The following is a 19,816-nucleotide window of genomic DNA, read 5'->3' on the forward strand; positions in this document are numbered from 1 at the left end:
CCAAGGAAGTGAAAGACTTGTACCCTGAAAATTACAAAGCATTGCTCAAAGAAATGAAAGGAGACCTAAATAAATGGAAAAGCATCCTATGTTCGTAGATTGGAACATTCATGTTGCTAAAATGGCAATACTTCCCAAACCCAATCTATAGATACAATGCAATCTCTATCAAAATTCCAAAGACGTTTTTGCAGAAATGGGAAAGGTTATTCCCAAATTTACAGAATTGCAAAGGGCCCTGAATAGCCAAAACAATACTGAAAAAGAAAAACAGATGGAGGGCTCATACCTCCTAATTTCAAAACTTATTACAAAACTACAGTAATAAAAATAGTGGGTACTGTTATAAGGATAGATATACAGACCAATAGAATAGAACTGAATATCCAGAAGTAAACCCTAACAAATATCCAAATGAATTTCAAGAAGGGTATTAGGACCATTCAACTGGGAAAGAATGGTTTTTTCAAGAAATGGGCCTGGGATAACTGGATAACCACATGCACTTGATCTTAGCCAAAAGGCCAAGAAGTGATGGATAACCATAGGCAAAAGAATGAAGTAGGACTATTCCCTCTCTATAAAAAATTAAGTGAAAATGGGTCAAAAGCCTAAATATAAGAGCCAAAACTATAACACTATTTGAAGAAAACATAGGAGTAAATTTTTATGACCTCAGATTTGATGATGGATTCTTAGATTTGATACTCCCCCCCCAAAATCAACAAAAATATAGACTTTATACAAATTAAAAACTTCTGTGCATCAAAGTACATTATCAAGCAAATGAAGACTAACTACAGATAAGAGAAAATATTTGAAAATCACATATTTGATGAGGGTGTAGTGTCCAGAATACATAAAGAACTCTTAAACTCAACAATAAAGAAGACCAACAATTCAAATAAAAAATAGGCAGAGGACAGGAATAGACATTTTTCCAAATATACAAATGGTCAACAAGTTGTTAAATAAAAAAATCTCAACAAAGTGAATTTAAGGATCGTTTGGATCCTTAAGTGATCGTTAAGGATCATTAAACTGACTTTATTCAATGATGCATGAATCAAGCAGCATATAGAAAGGAATTCCAAACAGCTAAGATCACACCCACTAGGATAGTAATTTTAAAAAGAAAAAGAAAACAACAAGCTTTGCAGAGGATACAGAGAAATAGGAATCCTACATGACTGATGGGAATGTAAAATGGTACAACTACTGTAGAAAACAATTTGGCTTTCCTCAAAAAGTTATATGTAGATTTAACAAATGACCCAATATATATAGAGAGATATACAGAGATATCTATATCTAAATATATATGTATTATATAGATATATAGAAAAAATATATATATATATACCCACAAGACCTGAAAACAGGGATTCAAATGCTTATTCCCAAATATTCAGAGCAGCACTATTCACAGTAGGCGAAAGGTGGAAACAATCCAAATGTTCATCAACTGATAAATGGATAAACAAATTGTTGTATATACATTCAACTGAATGATTAGCCATAAAAAGGAATGAAGTACTGATACATACTACAACTTCAATGAACCTTGAAAACATGCTAAGTGAAAGAAGTCACACACAAAAGCTCATATTTTATTATTCCTTTTTACGAAATATGCAGAATAGACAAATCCACACAAATAGGAAGCTGATTAGATGTTGCAAGGAGTTAAGGGGAGGAGGAAATGGGGAGTGATTATTTAATGGGTACGGAGGTTGTTCTGGAGTAATGACAAAGTTTTGAAACTACAGAAAGGTGTTGATTATACAATACTGTGAACACATTAAATGTTACTGACTCATACACTGTAACATGGCTAATGTGTGAACTTCACCTCAATAAAAAGAATAAAAAGAAACAAAAACAAAACAAAAACCTTTCCAAATAGTAGTATTGTAGTGATCGATCTGAAATTCAGAACAGTAGGAAATGCTGGGCCTCCAAAAACAGTTCAAAATAGAATTGCAATCTATTTAGAGTTGTAACCTATTTTTGAGGTGAGTGCTAATGATATGTATGTATGTATGTATATGTATACCCAGGAGTAATTTCTTTGTAAAGGGATGCCTGGGTGGCTCAGTGGTTAAGCATCTGCCTTTGGCTCAGGGCGTGATCCTGGAGTCCCGGATCAAGTCCCACATCAGGCTTCCTGTATGGAGCCTGTTTCTGTCTCTGCCTCTCTCTCTCTGTCTCTCTCACAAATAAATAAATAAAGTCTTAAAAAAATTTTCTTTGCAAAGATATTATAGTTTTTTCCAACCATTTTTATTTTCAACCCTAAAATGCTTTCTCATTTTAACTGCCATCTATCTACCTTCCACAAACAAAGAAATCATTGAATATATGTTTTCAAACTATTTACATAACATTCCCCTACTCTGGGATACCTGGGTGGCTCAGGCATCTGCCTTCGGCTCAGGGTGTGATCCCGGGCACCTGCGATCGAGTCCCCATTGGGTTCTCTGCAAGGAGCCTGCTTCTCTCTCTGCCTATGTCTCTCTGCCTCTCTCTTTGTGTCTCTAATGAATATATAAAATCTTAAAAAGAATCCCCCTACTCTGCTAAGAATCACTACTACAAATAGAAAACTACCATTATGCCATTAAAATATGATTTGAACTTTTTAATTTAGCTCATGCTTTTTCAACATAAGTGTATTGCACAAAATGACATACCTTATATAGGTAAAAACCTATGCCACAGAGAATTGCTAATTCCTCTGATCAAAAAGAGACCAGTTATTTACACATAGATTTTATTATATAAATCAATATCTCAGTATACAAACATGAGAATTTCATTTTTAATGTAAACTAGAAAGTTATTAAAATATCAAATCATGTGCTTTTGCTCTTTGCTACAAAGTTTCTAGTTCTTTCCCACAACTGCCTAGGTTTTACCTTTGTTTTTGTTAGCATCAGAAAAAGAATATCCTGGTGCTTGTCCTGTTTTCTTCCAAAAAGGTCCCAGAGACTTGGACCTGTCTTATGTTTTCCACCTTTTTCTACTGTGTGGCACTGAACACAGTTTTCAGTAAAGATCTTCTTGACTGCTTCAACATCTCCCATTTTGTTCTGCAACGAAACATTAAACCACAGACCAAAAAATATATATATATATATAAATATATATATATATATATTTTTATATATATATATATCAGATTTGCAAAGCTGGAAAAAATCCATCACTTTGAAATGACTACTAATGATATGTTTTTATTTTTATTTTATTTTTTTAATTTATTTTTTATTGGTGTTCAATTTACTAACATACAGAATAACCCCCAGTGCCCGTCACCCATTCACTCCCACCCCCCGCCCTCCTCCCCTTCTACCACCCCTAGTTCGTTTCCCAGAGTTAGCAGTCTTTACGTTATGTCTCCCTTTCTGATATTTCCCACACATTTCTTCTCCCTTCCCTTATATTCCCTTTCACTACTATTTATATTCCCCAAATGAATGAGAACATATAATGTTTGTCCTTCTCCGACTGACTTACTTCACTCAGCATAATACCCTCCAGTTCCATCCACGTGGAAGCAAATGGTGGGTATTTGTCATTTCTAATAGCTGAGTAATATTCCATTGTATACATAAACCACATCTTCTTTATCCATTCATCTTTCGTTGGACACCGAGGCTCCTTCCACAGTTTGGCTATCGTGGCCATTGCTGCTATAAACATCGGGGTGCAGGTGTCCCGGCGTTTCATTGCATTTGTATCTTTGGGGTAAATCCCCAACAGTGCAATTGCTGGGTCGTAGGGCAGGTATATTTTTAACTGTTTGAGGAACCTCCACACAGTTTTCCAGAGTGGCTGCACCAGTTCACATTCCCACCAACAGTGTATGAGGGTTCCCTTTTCTCCACATCCTCTCCAACATTTGTTGTTTCCTGCCTTGTTAATTTGCCCCATTCTCACTGGTGTGAGGTGGTATCTCATTGTGGTTTTGATTTGTATTTCCCTGATGGCAAGTGATGCGGAGCATTTTCTCATATGCATGTTGGCCATGTCTATGTCTTCCTCTGTGAGATTTCTGTTCATGTCTTTTGCCCATTTCATGATTGGATTGTTTGTTTCTTTGGTGTTGAGTTTAATAAGTTCTTTATAGATCTTGGAAACTAGCCCTTTATCTGATATGTCATTTGCAAATATCTTCTCCCATTCTGTAGGTTGTCTTTGAGTTTTGTTGACTGTATCCTTTGCTGTGCAAAAGCTTCTTATCTTGATGAAGTCCCAATAGTTCATTTTTGCTTTTGTTTCTTTTGCCTTCGTGGATGTATCTTGCAAGAAGTTACTATGGCCGAGTTCAAAAAGGGTGTTGCCTGTGTTCTTCTCTAGGATTTTGATGGAATCTTGTCTCACATTTAGATCTTTCATCCATTTTGAGTTTATCTTTGTGTATGGTGAAAGAGAGTGGTCTAGTTTCATTCTTCTGCATGTGGATGTCCAATTTTCCCAGCACCATTTATTGAAGAGACTGTATTTCTTCCAATGGATAGTCTTTCCTCCTTTATCGAATATTAGTTGCCCATAAAGTTCAGGGTCCCCTTCTGGATTCTCTATTCTGTTCCACTGATCTATGTGTCTGTTTTTGTGCCAGTACCACACTGTCTTGATGACCACAGCTTTGTAGTACAACCTGAAATCTGGCATTGTGATGCCCCCAGATATGGTTTTCTTTTTTAAAATTCCCCTGGCTATTCGGGGTCTTTTCTGATTCCACACAAATCTTAAAATAATTTGTTCTAACTCTCTGAAGAAAGTCCATGGTATTTTGATAGGGATTGCATTAAACGTGTATATTGCCCTGGGTAACATTCACATTTTCACAATATTAATTCTGCCAATCCATGAGCATGGAATATTTTTCCATCTCTTTGTGTCTTCCTCAATTTCTTTCAGAAGTGTTCTATAGTTTTGAGGGTATAGATCCTTTACATCTTTGGTTAGGTTTATTCCTAGGTATCTTATGCTTTTGGGTGCAATTGTAAATGGGATTGACTCCTTAATTTCTCTTTCTTCAGTCTCATTGTTAGTGTATAGAAATGCCACTGACTTCTGGGCATTGATTTTGTATCCTGCCACGCTACCGAATTGCTGTATGAGTTCTAGCAATCTTGGGGTGGAGACTTTTGGGTTTTCTATATAGAGTATCATGTCATCGGCGAAGAGGGAGAGTTTGACTTCTTCTTTGCCAATTTGAATGCCTTTAATGTCTTTTTGTTGTCTGATTGCTGAGGTTAGGACTTCTAGTACTATGTTGAACAGCAGTGGTGAGAGTGGACATCCCTGTCTTGTTCCTGATCTTAGGGGAAAGGCTCCCAATGCTTCCCCATTGAGAATGATATTTGCTGTGGGCTTTTCATAGATGGCTTTTAAGATGTCGAGGAATGTTCCCTCTATCCCTACACTCTGAAGAGTTTTGATCAGGAATGGATGCTGTATTTTGTCAAATGCTTTCTCTGCATCCAATGAGAGGATCATATGGTTCTTGGTTTTTCTCTTGCTGATATGATGAATCACATTGATTGTTTTACGGGTGTTGAACCAGCCTTGTGTCCCAGGGATAAATCCTACTTGGTCATGGTGAATAATTTTCTTAATGTATTGTTGGATCCTATTGGCCAGTATCTTGTTGAGAATTTTTGCATCCATGTTCATCAGGGATATTGGTCTGAAATTCTCCTTTTTGGTGGGGTCTTTGTCTGGTTTTGGAATTAAGGTGATGCTGGCCTCATAGAACAAATTTGGAAGTACTCCATCTCTTTCTATCTTTCCAAACAGCTTTAGGAGAATAGGTATGGTTTCTTCTTTAAACGTTTGATAAAATTTCCCTGGGAAGCCATCTGGCCCTGGACTCTTGTGTCTTGGGAGGTTTTTGATGACTGCTTCAATTTCCTCCCTGGTTATTGGCCTGTTCAGGTTTTCTATTTCTTCCTGTTCCAGTTTTGGTAGTTTGTGGCTTTCCAGGAATGCGTCCATTTCTTCTAGATTGCCTAATTTATTGGCATATAGCTGTTCATAATATGTTTTTAAAATCGTTTGTATTTCCTTGGTGTCTGTAGTGATCTCTCCTTTCTCATTCATGATTTTATTAATTTGAGTCTTCTCTCTCTTCTTTTTAATAAGGCTGGCTAATGGTTTATCTATCTTATTAATTCTTTCAAAGAACCAACTCCTGGTTCTGTTGATCTGTTCCACAGTTCTTCTGGTCTCGATTTCGTTGAGTTCTGCTCGAATCTTTATTAACTCCCTTCTTCTCTTGGGTGTAGGATCTATTTGCTGTTTTTTCTCTAGCTCCTTTATGTGTAAGGTTAGCTTTTGTATTTGAGTTCTTCCCAGTTTTTGAATGGATGCTTGTATTGCGATGTATTTCCCCCTTAGGACTGCTTTTGCTGCATCCCAAAGATTTTGAACGGTTGTATCTTCATTCTCATTAGTTTCCATGAATCTTTTTAATTCTTCCTTAATTTCCTGGTTGACCCTTTTATCTTTTAGCAGGATGGTCCTTAACCTCCACGTGTTTGAGGTCCTTCCAAACTTCTTGTGATTTAGTTCTAATTTCAAGGCATTATGGTCTGAGAATATGCAGGGGACAATCCCAATCTTTTGGTATCGGTTCAGACCCGATTTGTGACCCAATATGTGGTCTATTCTGGAGAAAGTTCCATGTGCGCTTGAGAAGAATGTGTATTCAGTGAGTTTGGATGTAAAGTTCTGTAGATATCTGTGAAATCCATCTGGTCCAGTGTATCATTTAAAGCTCTCGTTTCTTTGGAGATGTTGTGCTTAGAAGACCTATCGAGTATAGAAAGAGCTAGATTGAAGTCACCAAGTGTAAGTGTATTATTATCTAAGTATTTCTTCACTTTGGTTAATAATTGATTTATATATTTGGCAGCTCCCACATTCGGGGCATATATATTGAGGATTGTTAAGTCCTCTTGTTGAATAGATCCTTTAAGTATGATATAGTGTCCCTCTTCATCTCTCACTACAGTCTTTGGGGTAAATTTTAGTTTATCTGATATAAGGATGGCTACCCCTGCTTTCTTTTGAGGACCATTCGAATGGTAAATGGTTCTCCAACCTTTTATTTTCAGGCTGTAGGTGTCCTTCTGTCTAAAATGAGTCTCTTGTAGACAGCAAATAGATGGGTCCTGCTTTTTTATCCAGTCTGAAACCCTGCGCCTTTTGATGGGGTCATTAAGCCCGTTCACATTCAGAGTTACTATTGAGAGATATGAGTTTAGTGTCATCATGATATCTATTCAGTCCTTGTTTTTGTGTACTGTTCCACTGAACTTCTTCTTAAAGGGGAATTTTAAGAGTCCCCCTTAAAATTTCTTGCAGAGCTGGTTTGGAGGTCACATATTCTTTTAGTTGCTGCCTGTCTTGGAAGCTCTTTATCTCTCCTTCCATTTTGAATGAGAGCCTTGCTGGATAAAGTATTCTTGGTTGCATGTTCTTCTCATTTAGGACCCTGAATATATCCTGCCAGCCCTTTCTGGCCTGCCAGGTCTCTGTGGAGAGGTCTGCTGTTACCCTAATACTCCTCCCCATAAAAGTCAGGAATTTCTTGTCTCTTGCTGCTTTAAGGATCTTCTCTTTATCTTTGGAATTTGCAAGCTTCACTATTAAATGTCGAGGTGTTGAACGGTTTTTATTGATTTTAGGGGGGGATCTCTCTATTTCCTGGATCTGAATGCCTGTTTCCCTTCCCAGATTAGGAAAGTTTTCAGCTAGAATTTGTTCAAATACATATTCTGGCCCTCTGGCCCTTTCGGCACCCTCGGGAACACCAATTAAACGTAAGTTTTTCTTTCTCAGGCTGTCGTTTATTTCCCTTAATCTATCTTCATGGTCTTTTAATTGTTTGTCTCTTTTTTCCTCAGTTTCCCTCTTTGCTATCAACTTGTCTTCTATGTCACTCACTCGTTCTTCCACCTCGTTAACCCTCGTCGTTAGGACTTCTAGTTTGGATTGCATCTCATTCAATTGATTTTTAATTTCTGCCTGATTAGCTCTAAATTCTGCAGTCATGAAGTCTCTTGAGTCCTTTATGCTTTTTTCTAGAGCCACCAGTAGCTGTATAATAGTGCTTCTGAATTGGCTTTCTGACATTGAATTGTAATCCAGATTTTGTAACTCTGTGGGAGAGAGGACTGTTTCTGATTCTTTCTTTTGAGGTGAGGTTTTCCTTCTAGTCATTTTGCTCAGTGCAGAGTGGCCAAAAGCAAGTTGTATTGGGAAAAAGAGAAAAAGAGAGGAGAGAAAGAAGGAAAGAAAAGAGAAAGAGAAAAAAAAGGGAAGAAAAAAAACGAAAAAAAAAAAAAAAAAGAAGAAAAAGAGAAAGAAAAAGAAAGGAGAAAAAAAGGGGGGTGGGGGAAGGAAACAAATCAACAAGCAAAACAAAACAAAAAAAGAACCACGGGGGAGTATCTTTTGATTCTGTGTACTTTAAGTCCCTTGGCTTCTCCTGGAAGTTGTCAGTCTTGCTGGTGTTCTGGGGGAGGGGCCTGTTGTGCTGGTTTTCAGGTGTTAGCAGTTGGGGGAGCTGCTGTGCCCCTGCCTGGTGCAGGGCTCAGTGGGGGTTGTTTACCCCGTGAGGCCGCAGGAGGAACAGCCCCAGTGGCGGGGCCAGCTCTGGAAACCTGGATTCAGCTCCGGCAGGAACTCCAGAGCTCTCCGTCTGCAGGGCCTGGAGGCTCCGGGGCGGGGCCGCTGATCTGCTCAGCTGGGGCAGGAGCGTCCTTGCTGTCCTGGGCCCTCCCGGCCTCTGCCTGTCCCGGGGGAGGCCGGATCCTGGGCTGTGTCCCGGCGCCCTGTGCTCCGGGGTCTGCGCTGTTGGATTCGCGCTCCCGGGCCGCGCAACCCCCTCCGCGGAGCCGCCGCCCGAGCCCTTCCGAGCTGCTCCTGGAACCGCGCAGCCCCCTCTGCACGGAGCCTCTTCCTCTGCCCGAGCCCCTCCGAGCTGCTCCCGGGGCCGCGCAGCCCCCTCCGCGGAGCCGCCGCCCGAGCCCCTCCGAGCTGCTCCGGGTCCCACCGGTCCCGCCGTGCACGCTGCAGCCCTTAGGGAGCTCGGCGCACTCTCCTGGGCGCGCAGTTGCTCTGTTACTGTCTCAGGGAACCCGAGGGCATCCCCGCCCTCCTGGGTCCTGCTCCAACTCCCTGCGGGCCCCTTTCCCCCGGGAAGGTCGGTGCAGCTCCTGCTCCTCCGGGACGGGGCTCTCCTGTCCTGGGGACACTCGCCCCGGCCTCAGCCCGGCTCCTCGCGGGGCCCCTCCCCCTTGGAGGCCTTTGTTTCTTTATTTCTTTTTCCCCGTCTTCCTACCTGGATAGATGCGCGAACTCTTCTCACTGTTGCATTCCAGCTGGTCTCTCTTTAAATCTCAGGCCGAATTAATAGATTTTCAGGATAATTTGAAGGTTTTCTAGGTAATTTGGTGGAGACAGGTGATTTGGAGACCCTACTCTTCCGCCATCTTGCTCCTCCCTCAATGATATGTTTTTAAAGTATTTTATTTATTTGAGAGAGAGCACACAGAGGGAGAAAATGAAGCAGACTCCCTCCTGAGCAGGGGCTCAATCCCAGGACTCTAACATCATGACCTGAGCTGAAGGCAGATGCTTAACTGACTAAGCCACCCAGATGCTCCAATACTAATTTTGATATTAAACAAAAAGATAATTTAAAGGATGCATCCTTTAAAGTCTGAGTGCTCAAAAACACAAAAATATTATAGCATCCAACTTTATAAAGACTTAATCATCTCATCTATCAAGTTTATTTTTTAAGATTTTATTTATTTATTCATGAGACACATAAAGAGAGGCAGAGGCACAGGCAGAGGAAGAAGCAGGCTCCTCACAGGGAACCTGAAGCAGGACCTGATCCCTGGACCCAGATCACGCCCTGAGCCAAAGGCAGATGTTCAACCACTGAGCCACCCAGGCATCCCTATCAATTTTATTTTAGATTTTGAGCTATAGCTACTTCAGAAACTTATGGTATAAGCCTGGTTTTGCTTCAGCCTTCAAACAACTATAGTAATTTATCTAGGTCAATTATATTCCAGTTTTTCTTTCCACTTCCAAAAAGTGCATGTGCAAAAAATGATGCAAAACTGTAAGTCTAACTTGGTTTAAAAATAAGGATAGAACAAAATAGAAAGGCACTTAAATGTGTTATTTTTATAAGTACTCATAGGCCTACAATAATAGAACTTTAAAATTAAATATCAAGCAAAAGAATGAGGCCACAGCATGCTATATGTAACACATAATTTCTCATTTATTTTATATTCTCAGCTATAAACACATCTATCAGATTAGATTAAGCATTATCTCAAAGCAATCAAATAACATCATTAAGTTCAGTCAGCTAGTGTGTGTGTTTAACACTAATGTAGGGGAAAATACTGTTCTAAGTAGGGAATATTTTATTCTATGGTGATAGATATACACAATAAAATTTGTACAAAGATATTTTGGTTAAAACTACCAAAAATTTTGTTGCATAACTAAATAAATGCCTCCTCCATCTAAAATTATATAAACATGAAAATAATTTCAACTTATTGAAAAAAATGTAGTTCAAAGTGTTAATGAATGTAGTAACTGGGTTTTGTTTACCTGCTCTTTTCATTTGAAAAACCGGAGCAGGGGAGGTGGGTGTGGGGATGGATTTCAATATGAGATCGTATTATTATTATAGAAATCATGAAAATACCTCAATCTCTGACAGTACAGTTGGAAGAATAGTTTTACCTCTATAACTCTACTGAGAAGTAGAAAATATTTGTGTTATTCTTTTTTTTTTTCCACTTCTCCTAATGGTGAAGATTCTGGGTTGGTGTGTGTGTGTGTGTGTGTGTGTGTGTGTGTGTGTATTTTTTTTATTGGAGTTCGATTTGCCAACATATAGTATAACACCCAGTGCTCATCCCATCAAGTACCCTCCTCAGTGCCCATCACCCAGTCACCCCATCTCCCTGCCCCTTGTTCCACCACCCCTTGTTCTTTTCCCAGTTAGGTATCTCTCATGTTCTGTCTCTCTCACTGATATTTCCCACTTATTTTCTCTCCTTTCCCCTTTAATCCCTTTCACTATTTATTATATTCCCTGAATGAATGAAACCATATAATGTTTGTCCTTCTCCAATTGACTTACTTCACTCAGCATAATACCCTCCAGTTCCAACCACGTTGAAGCAAATAGTGGGTATTCGTCGTTTCTAATGGCTGAGTAATAGTCCATTGTGTACATAGACCACATATTTATCCATTTATCTTTCGAAGAATGGAGGCCCCTTCCACAATTTGGCTATTGTGAACATTGCTACTATAAACATTGGGGTGCAGGTGTCTCGGTTTTTCACTGCATCTGTATCTTTGGGGTAAATACCCCGTAGTGCAATTACTGGGTCATAGGGTAACTCTATTTTTAACTCTTTGAGGAACCTCCACACAGTTTTCCAGAGTGGCTGCACCAGTTCACATTCCCACCAACAGTGCAAGAGGGTTCCTCTTTCTCCACATCCTCTCCAACATTTATTGTTTCCTGTCTTGTTAATTTTCCCCATTCTCACTGGTGTAAGGTGTATTTCATTGTGGTTTTGATTATATTTCCCTGATGGCAAGTGATGCGGAGCATTTTCTCATGTGCTTGTTGGTCATGTCTGTCTTCCTCTGTGAAATTTCTGTTCATGTCTTTTGCTCATTTTATGATTGGATTGTTTGTTTCTTTGGTGTTGAGTATAATAAGCTCTTTATAGATCTTGGATACTAGCCCTTTATCTGATATGTCATTTGTAAATATCTCCTCCCATTCTGTAGGTTTTTTTCTCTCGTTGATGTGACCTATCACGTTGGTTGCTTTACGAGTGTTGAACCAGCCTTGCATGCCGGGGATAAATCCCACTTGGTCATGGTGAATAATCTTCTTAAGGTACTGTTGGATCCTATTGGCGAGTATCTTGTTGAGAATTTTTGCATCTGTGTTTATCAGGGATATTTGTCTATAATTCTCCTTTTTGGTGGGGTCTTTGTCTGGTTTTGGAATTAAGGTGATGCTAGCCTCATAAAACGAGTTTGGAAGTATTCCATCCCTTTCTTTCTTTCAGAACAGCTTTAGTAGAATAGGTATTGTTTCTTCTTTAAACATTTGATAGACTTCCCCTGGGAAGCCATCTGGCCCTTGACTTTTTTGTCTTAGGAGGTTTTTTTCTTTTGTTTGTTTTTTTTTTCTTGGGAGGTTTTTGATGACTGCTTCAGTTTCCTCACTAGTTATTGGCCTGTTCAGGTTCTCTATTTCATCCTGTTCCAGTTTTGGTAGTTTGTGGTTTTCCAGAAATGTGTCCATCTCTTCTAGATTGCCAAATTTATTGGCATATAGCTGCTCATAATATGTTTTTAAAATCACTTGTATTTCCTTGGTATTGGTTGTGATCTCTCCTTTTTCTTTTTTTTTTTTTAAGATTTTATTTATTCATGAGAGACAGAGAGAGGCAGAGACACAGGGAGAAGGAGAAGCAGGTTCCATGCAGGGAGCCTGACATGGGACTCGATTCTGGGTCTCCAGGATCAGGTGCTAAACCGCTGAGCCACCCAGGGTGCCCAATCTCTCCTTTTTCATTCGTGATTTTTATCAATTTGAGTTTTTTTTCTTTTTAATAAGGCTGGCTAATGGATTATCTACCGTATTAATTCTTTCAAAGAACCAACTCCCGGTTTTGTTAAAAAAAAAAAAAAAAAAAAAAGAACCAACTTCTGGTTTTGTTGATCTGTTCTACAGTTCTTCTGGTCTCTATTTCATTGAGTTCTGCTCAAATCTTTATTAACTAGCTTCTTCTGCTTGGTGTAGGTTTTATTTGCTGTTCTTTCTCCAGTTCCTTTGGGTGTGAGGTTACCTTGTGTATCTGAGTTTTTTCCAATTTTTTGAAAATTGCATTGCGATGTATTTCCCTCTTAGGACTGTTTTTGCTGTATTGCAAAGATTTTGAACACTTGTATCTTCATTTTCATTAGTTTCCATGAATATTTTTAATTCTTCTCTAATTTCCTGGTTGATCCATTCATCTTTTAGCATGATGCTCTTTAACCTCCACGTGTTTGAGTCTCTTCCAAATTTCTTCTTGTAATTGAGTTCTAGTTTCAAAGAATTATGGTCTGAAAATATGCAGGGGGCAATCCCAATCTTTTGGTATCAACTGAGACCTGATTTGTGACCCAGTATGTGGTCTATTCTGTAGAAAGTTCCATGGGCACTTGAGAAGAATGTGTATTCAGTTGTGTTTGGATGCAAAGTTCTGTATATATCTGTGAAATCCGGGATCCCTGGGTGGCGCAGCGGTTTGGCGCCTGCCTTTGGCCCAGGGTGCGATCCTGGAGACCCGGGATCGAATCCCATGTCGGGCTCCTGGTGCATGGAGCCTGCTTCTCCCTCTGCCTGTGTCTCTGCCTCTCTCTCTCTCTCTCTCTCTCTCTCTCTCTCTCTGTGTGACTATCATAAATAAATAAAAAAAAATTATCTGTGAAATCCATCTGGTCCAGTGTATCATTTAAAGCTCTGGTTTCTTTGGAGATGTTGTACTTAGAATATCTGTCATTTGCAGAAAGTGCTGTGTTGAAGTCTCCCAGTATTAGTGTATTATTATCTAAGTATGTCTTTACTTTGGTTATTAATTAATTGATATACTTGGCAGCTCCCACATTAGGGGCATAAATATTCATGATTGTTAGGTCCTCTTGTTGTATAGATCCTTTAAATATGATATAGTGTCCCTCTTCATCTCTTACTATAGTCTTGGGGATAAAATTTAACTTATCCGATATGATGATTGTTACAACAGTTTTCTTTTGAGGACCATTTGAATGGTAAATGGTTCTCCAACTTTTCATTTTCAGGCTGTAGGTGTCCTTAAGTCTAAAATGAGTCTCTTGTGGACAAATAGATAGGTCTTGCTTTTTTATCCAGTCTGAAACCCTGCATCTTTTGATAGGATAACTTAGCCCATTCATGTTCAGAGTTACTATTGAAAGATATGAATTTAGTGTCATTGTAATATCTATTCGGTCCCTGTGTTTGTGGATTATTTCTTTGGGCTTCCTCTTTCTTTTACAGGGTTTCCCTTAATATTTCTTGCAGAGCTGGTTTGCTGGTCACATATCCTTTCAGTTTCTGCCTATCTTGGAAGCTCTTTATCTCTCCTTCTTTCATTCTGAATGAGAGCCTTGCTGGATAAAGTATTCTTGGCTGCATGTTCTTCTCATTTAGTACCCTGAATATATCCTGCCAGCTCTTTTTGGCCTGCCAGGTCTCTGTGGAGAGGTTTGCTATTAATCTAATATTTCTCCCCATGTAAGTTAGGGATCTCTTGTCTCTTGCTCCTTTAAGGATTTTCTCTTTATCTTTGGAATTTGCAAGTTTCATTATTAAATGTTGAGGTGTTGACTGGTTTTTATTGATTTTTTTTTTTGGGTGGGGGGAACCCCTTTTCTCGTGGATCTGAATGCCTGTTTCCCTCCCCAAAATAGGGAAGTTCTCAGCTATGATTTGTTCAAATATGCTTTCTGGCCCTCTGGCCCTCTCAGCACTCTCTGGAACCCCAATTATACGTAGATTTTTCCTTCTGAGCCTATCATTTCCCTTAACCTTTCCTTATGGTCTTTTAATTGTTTTTTCTCTTTTTTTCCTCAGCTTCCTTCCTTGCCATCAACTTGTCTTCTATGTCACTCACTCTTTCTTCTACCTCACTAACCCTTGTCATTAGGACCTCCAGTTTGGATTGCATCTCATTTAATTGATTTTTTATTTCAGCCTGATTAGATTTAAATTCTAGAGTCATCAAGTCTCTTGATTCCTTTATGCTTTTTTCCAGAGCCACCAGTAGCTTTATAGTTGTGCTTCTGAATTGGCTTTCTGACATCGAATTGTAATCCAAATTCTGTAACTCTGTGGCAGAGAGTACTGTTTCTCATTCTTTCTTTTGTGGTGAGTTCTTCTTTCTAGTCATTTTGCTCAGTGCAGAGTGGCTGTATGAGTGGGCTTGTTAGAAGCGAAAACCCTTCTCTCTATAGCATTCCAGCAGTTCTCTCTTTAAGTCTCAGGTCGAATTCATTGGTGTTCAGGATGGTTTGAAAGCTATCTAGGTAAGTTCATGGGGCCAGGTGAGTTGAGGACCCCTACTTCTCTGCCATGTTGCCTGTTTGTGTTATTCTGACAATACTAAAAAACACAGTATGGTATAACTAAAGCCAGCTATTAATTGGAAAGAGGCTAGTACTTCCTATACACTAACCTGCAAGATTGGTATCCCCCAGTTTCTATAAATCTATGTGGAAACCCAAAACAGTGTCAATAATTTACTAAAGGGAAGGCATAAATTTTCTTTGGGCAGACTAACAACTAAGCTATTAATCAATGTTTTAAGTCTGATAAAAAGCAGAATAAGAAAACTCGCTTTATCCTGGAGAAGCTTACTTTTAAATTGCAAACTTCAAACACTGCATTAAATTTCTAGTTATACAAGTTCTATCAATTCTCTGTATAGGTAGAGAAGTCACTGAACCTTTGAACAGAAGCCATAAAGGAAACTTAAGTCACTGATACAAATTTATGGCCTTTTAGCAAAACGCATTCACAATAATCATAAAGTCATATCATATAATACAAAAAGTCATCTAAGTACTAGCTAAGTAATCATTTCCAATTTTTATATAAAGCAAAAAAATAAGATTGATTCCTATACCTATTGAATGTTGCTGATAATTCAGGAAACTAGACCTTTTCTTTTAAAGAAAAAAAAAACCTTCCATCATATAGATTTCACATGCAAGTTACTTATAAGGAAGTGTCCATTGTCACTGTTCAAACTCCAATATTGGGAATCCCTGGGTGGCTCAGAGGTTTGGCACCTGCCTTCGGCCCACGGCATGATCTTGGAGTCCCGGGATCGAGTCCCACATCAGGCTCCCTGCATGGAGCCTGCTTCTCCCTCTGCCTGTGTCTCTGCCTCTCTCTCTCTCTCTCTCTCTCTCTCTGTCTCTAATAAATAAATAAAATCTTTAAAAAAAAAAAAGCAGTAATTGGGGATCCCTGGGTGGCTCAGCAGTTTATTTATTTATTTATTTTTAATTTTTATTTATTTATGATAGTCACACAGAGAGAGAGAGAGGCAGAGACATAGGCAGAGGGAGAAGCAGGCTCCATGCACCGGGAGCCCGACGTGGGATTCGATCCTGGGTCTCCAGGATCGCGCCCTGGGCCAAAGGCATGCGCTAAACCACTGCACCACCCAGGGATCCCTGGCTCAGCAGTTTAGTACCTGCTTTCGGCCCAGGGTGTGATCCCGGGGTCCCAGGATCCAGTCCCACATCAGGCTCCCTGCATGGAGCCTGCTTCTCCCTCTGCCTGTGTCTCTGCCTCTCTCCCTCTCTCTCTCTCTCTCTCTGAGATCTCATAAATAAATAAATTTCTCATAAATAAATAAATAAAATCTTAAAAAAAAAGCAATAGATTCAGCAATGGTAGCAAGAGAGGAGGGCAGGAAGACTAGGAAAGATATTAAGGAAATCTATTTTGTCCTATAATAATTTGGCACTCTTGTAATATTTGCTTATTAAGGAGAAATATAATTTTGTACACCTAAAATCTATATAATGTTACATGCTAGTTTTATCTCAATAAATAAAAATTTATTTAAAAAAATGATATATCTTCCTGAAATAGGCAAAGGCAAGACACCTGGTATGAGAATGATCACTCTTCTAAGAACGATAAATAGGATAAGTGGACCAGGCATAGCTAAATGCTTTATATATTATTAATGTACTTATTCCTCACAGCAGCCATATGAGACAGATACTGTTAAGAACTCTATTTTTACAGATGAGGAAAATGAGGCACACAGAAGTTAAGTAGCTTAAAGTCACAAATTGGTGAGAAGTGGAGAGAGATGGTGAAAGATAAGAGGAGGAGCAATTTTAAACCTCCTTTATTTTTAACTATTCCCTTTTAACAATGATCTAAGTAGCCCTGGGTTGAACAGAATGTATGACACACTGCAGATGCTTAAAGGGGAGTAAGCATAATACTTCTAAATATTAGTACCCACCACTGTGGTTTCCAATTTTCGCCATGAAAACATTAATAAACCATTAATAAAATCACCAATAAAACATTCAACATTTACAAAGCCCACGTCACTGAAATAATAAAAGTGGGAAGAAGAACTCATTAGAATAATTTGAGGATGAATACCGCACAGGCTAAACGATAAGGTGGGGTTCTGCTGTTGTAGCATAAAAAGTACGGAAGTGGAATGCATCAGAACGACGTGACACTGGGTAAATGTCTACGCATCCCCACAAATGCCCACGGCCTTTCCCTGTTCCAATCGGCTGCAACCCATTCCCAAACTGGAGTAAGAATCCAGCTTTCCAAACTGCCAGTCTTGGAGTCCTCCATGCCACCACTCCGACGTGGAGGCCGACTTCTGCCAGTCGTGAGTGCGAGGCTCTCCCCTGAATCCTCGTAAGCACGGCAGACAGGCTCCCTCACTAGAAACAGTCTTACACGGCACTTAGGGACCACTGATGCCCGCCACCAGGCTGGGGCTAAGGGGAACCTCTTACTGAGTGAGGTTCAGGTCAGGTGCATCCATCCTCCTTAGCCCAAACTGCGCAGGCGCATAACCAAGGCTTAGATCACGTGGCTGCAGGGCCCACTCCTTCCCAGCCAGTCCCACACCTACCGGCAGGTCAGCAGCTCCTCCCACCGCCTCCCGGGAGAACCTTTAGCAGCCACCCGACCCTCTGCGGGGCCAGAACCCGGGCTGCAAGCCTGAGGTTGGCTGCCTCACACCTGCGCCTCAAACACCTGTACTCCAGGCCCAGCGTGGCACATGCTTCCGGTGGATGTCGGCCAATGGCCGGCCAGGTTCCATCCCCACCGCTGATTGGCTCCCAGATCCCGCGAGGCCGCAACTCTCGCAGGAGCTTACAGACTGGTACTTACTGCGCAGTCGTGGGCCGACGCTGACGTGAGCGTCCTTTGAACGAAGCAGAGGCCGCCAGCCCGTCTTTTGTTTAACTTGTGCACAACGGAAGAGCTGAGTTAATCTCTGTATATTGACCGCCTGTCCCAGTTCTTGCTTGAGGCAGCAACTCAGCGTTTTATGAATGGCGCATTAGCATTTGATTGCGGCAATCATGTCGTGTCAACAAAAGAATAAAACAAATACTTAAGATGAGCAAGGCGCCGCGCCAAGAAACTGGAACGAAAACCGAACCGGATCTCCAATTTTCCGAGTTACAATCCAGCTGGGACGAGATTTAAATACGTTAAAGCATTAAAATGAACTACATTTTTAAGGAATACAATAGCAGAAACATAGCAAGGTTGCAAGCTGCTTGCTTATTGCCAAAAAAAAAGAAAAAAGAAAGAAAAAAAAGGCCGCATGAAGTATGACAAAAAGCAAAGAGAATTAGAACTGAAGGACAGGGATCCCTGGGTGGCGCAGCGGTTTAGCGCCTGCCTTTGGCCCAGGGCGCGATCCTGGAGACCCAGGATCGAATCCCACATCAGGCTCCCGGTGCATGGAGCCTGCTTCTCCCTCTGCCTGTGTCTCTGCCTCTCTCTCTCTGTGTGACTATCATAAATAAATGAAAAAAAATTTAAAAAAAAAAAAAAAAAAAAAAAAAAGAACTGAAGGACAAAGGAAGGGAATTATGGAGGGAAAGACTGAAAAGGCTACAAGAAGATGAGAGCGTATTGAAGGTAGGCAAAGGTCTACGTTAAAATTAACTAAGACAAGGTCAAAGTTAAAATTGTATTTAGGAAAACGTGAGAAGGGAAAAGTAGCTTACCCGTGGTTACATGCCGACTTCAGTGAGGTGTGAGTGGTAAGGAGACAGAAATAAGAATATTAAAATAATTTTTAAATAGTTCAACAAATAACTTAAAATCGGGAAAATATTGTGTTTTAGGTCAGTGGGAGGTTTACCATATTCATGTTCTCCAGAGCTCTGTCCAGTAGACTTTTCTGCCGTGATTGACATGTTCTGCACGGGCACAGTCTACTAGCCACACGTGGCTTTGAGTTCTCAAAGTGCGGCCAATGCAACTGAGCGACGGAATTTTTTTTATTATTTTAATTATAGTTCATTTTAATTAATTAAATTTCTTTTTAATTTAAACAGCCAAAAGTACCAGATGGTTGAATGAAACTATTCTGTGCGGCCCCTATGAATCTGTTCTTCAATCAAGGTATTTAAAATATATATGTCATCAACTTGGAGGAAAAAGGAGGTCCCTGGGTGGCTCAGTGGGTTAAGTCAGCTCAGGTCATGATCCCAGAGTCTTGGGATTCAGCCCCAAATCCAGCTTCCTGCCCAGTGGGGAGTCTGCTTCTCTGTCTCCCTCTACTGCTCCCCCTGCTTGCTCTCTGTCTCTCTCTCTCTCTATGTGGGTGTGTGTGTCTCTCTCTGTGTCTCTCTCTCCAATAAATAAATAATTTTTTTAAAAGTTGAATGAAAAGGACCAGTTCTAGAGGGCGTTGGGGGCTAGGTGTTAAATAATATTCTCAAACTCAAAGATGTGCAAAACTCAAGAAGAACAAGAAGGAAACTACCATTATGCAAGTACCTACCACATTCCAGCATAGGTGCATGAATACGTAATCAGTAACTAATAGCCTTACAACTGGGAAAAATGGAGATGCTGGACCTCATTCATACAGAACAATCTGAAAATTACTAATTGGTCACTAATAAATATCAGTAGTAAAAC

At 40.1% G+C, this 19,816-nt stretch overlaps 1 long non-coding RNA gene across 1 annotated transcript in view; it reads right to left on the reverse strand.

Annotated features, from left to right (window-relative positions):
• The window catches only part of LOC112668168 (uncharacterized), a 31,751-nt gene extending 13,236 nt beyond the window's left edge, over positions 1 to 18,515 (reverse strand). Inside the window, exon 1 of the long non-coding RNA XR_007408553.1 lies at positions 17,781 to 18,515. This is a non-coding gene — a long non-coding RNA (uncharacterized LOC112668168). The remainder of the gene's footprint in view (positions 1 to 17,780) is intronic.
• Between the last annotated feature and the right edge of the window lie 1,301 nt (positions 18,516 to 19,816).

The sequence above is a fragment of the Canis lupus genome, chromosome 36 (genome assembly GCF_003254725.2).
Source record: "Canis lupus dingo isolate Sandy chromosome 36, ASM325472v2, whole genome shotgun sequence".
NCBI classification, from domain to species: domain Eukaryota; kingdom Metazoa; phylum Chordata; class Mammalia; order Carnivora; family Canidae; genus Canis; species Canis lupus.